Source organism: Heterocephalus glaber, unplaced genomic scaffold (genome assembly GCF_053883595.1).
Source record: "Heterocephalus glaber isolate CG9 unplaced genomic scaffold, H.glaber_assembly_v1.0 deba00001546, whole genome shotgun sequence".
Taxonomy (NCBI): Eukaryota; Metazoa; Chordata; class Mammalia; order Rodentia; family Bathyergidae; genus Heterocephalus; species Heterocephalus glaber.
In genome coordinates, this window is record NW_028258339.1 from 2,010,652 (window position 1) to 2,012,275 (window position 1,624).

Sequence of the window (1,624 nt, forward strand, 5' to 3'; positions counted from 1 at the left end):
ATCAACAACGGGGATCTCATCTTATTAACAAGCTTCTGCACTGCAAGAGAAACCACCAACAGAGCTGAGAGACAACCTACAATGTGGGAAAAATTTTTTAGCAGCTGTACCTCAGACAAAGGACTACTATCTAGAGTATATAAAGAACTGAAAAAAATCAATTCAAAGACCCAATTCAAAAATGGGCATCTGGGTGCACGCTATTTGAGTGTTCCGGGGAAGGTGTGATTCTCCGCCCCGGGAGGCGACCGGCGCTGGACGATTTCATTTCCAGTATGGAAAGCCCATCAGATTCGGCTGTGATTTTACCTAGCACTCCACAGGCCCGTGCGAATCCACCATCTCCCCATACAAATAGTTCACTGACAGCGCCCATGAGTGCAACACTTAAAGAAAGATTAAGGAAAACAAGATTTTCATTTAATTCCTGTTGCAGTGTAGTAAAAAGTCTTAAAATAGAGAATGAAGAAAATGATGAGACCTTTTCTGAGAAACTAGCATCTTCAACAGACGAAAACTGTTTGGAATTTCAAGAAAGTTTTAAGCACATAGATAGTGAATCTGAAGAAAATACATACTTGAAAAATACTCTCAAAAATATCAGTGCATGTGAATCTAATTCACTTGATACTAGGTCATACAATGCTCTTCAGAAAGATTCTGTGAATGAGAATCTTGAACAAGGATTAAAGGAAGAAAGAATAAAATTGGTGAAGCAGGTGCACGACAAGGAAGACCTTCTTTGAAGGCTAAAACTAGTCAAAATGTATAGATCAAAGAATGACCTCTCACAGTTACAGCTGTTGATGAAGAAGTTGAGAAGCTGTAGCCAGCTGTTGCTTTATGAGTTTCAGTCAGCTATGTCTGAAGAGAACAAAAAACTAAGCCTTACTCAGCTGATAGACCACTATGGGTTAGATGATAAATTGTTACACTATAACAGAAGTGAAGAGGAATTTATAGATGCTTAATTAATAACTTTTTTTCTCAGAATATTTTTTCTTTCTCTTTTTCAGTACTGGGAGATCAAACCTAGGCCCTGCACTTTTACCACTGAGCCATACCTCTGGCTCCTTTCCAGTAAATGTTTGAGAATGACAACTTAATGAAAAGACACTTAGACATTTTAAGGGGAAGATGTTAGCCATTAGGGCAGTGGTGGTGAGCCTACAGCACGTGTGCCACAGAGGGCTGTTTGTGTCCTTGAAAGCTCTAAAAGGTTCCCATCACTGCATTAGATATAAGGTATCTTGACTGTCAATTTAGGGCACTCTAAAGACATATAAATTAAGTCCTAAAATGACATACAGTATTTTGAATAGATTTAATAAAGAGAATTTGACATTAACAGACATGTTAAAAGCTGGGTTTGGTGGCACTTGCCCGTCTGTAATCCAGACAACCTGGGAGACCAATGCAGAAGGATGAAAAGTTTGGGCTCACCCTGGAAACCTAGCAAGACTCTGCCCTTCAGGCCGGCGATGGAGCTCAGTGCAAAGGCCCTGGGTTCAATCCCCAAATACATGAATGAATGAATGAATGAATGAATGAGGGATGTAGTTCTGCATGAAAGCGCCAGTGTGCCTACGCATGCACACACAAATTTTAAACCATGTTTAAAAAC

The 1,624-nt window shown here is 39.8% G+C and overlaps 1 pseudogene; it reads left to right on the plus strand.

Moving 5' to 3' along the window:
- Positions 1 to 275: 275 nt before the first annotated feature.
- LOC101706501 (swi5-dependent recombination DNA repair protein 1 homolog pseudogene) lies at positions 276 to 971 on the plus strand (annotated as a pseudogene).
- Positions 972 to 1,624: the final 653 nt, after the last annotated feature.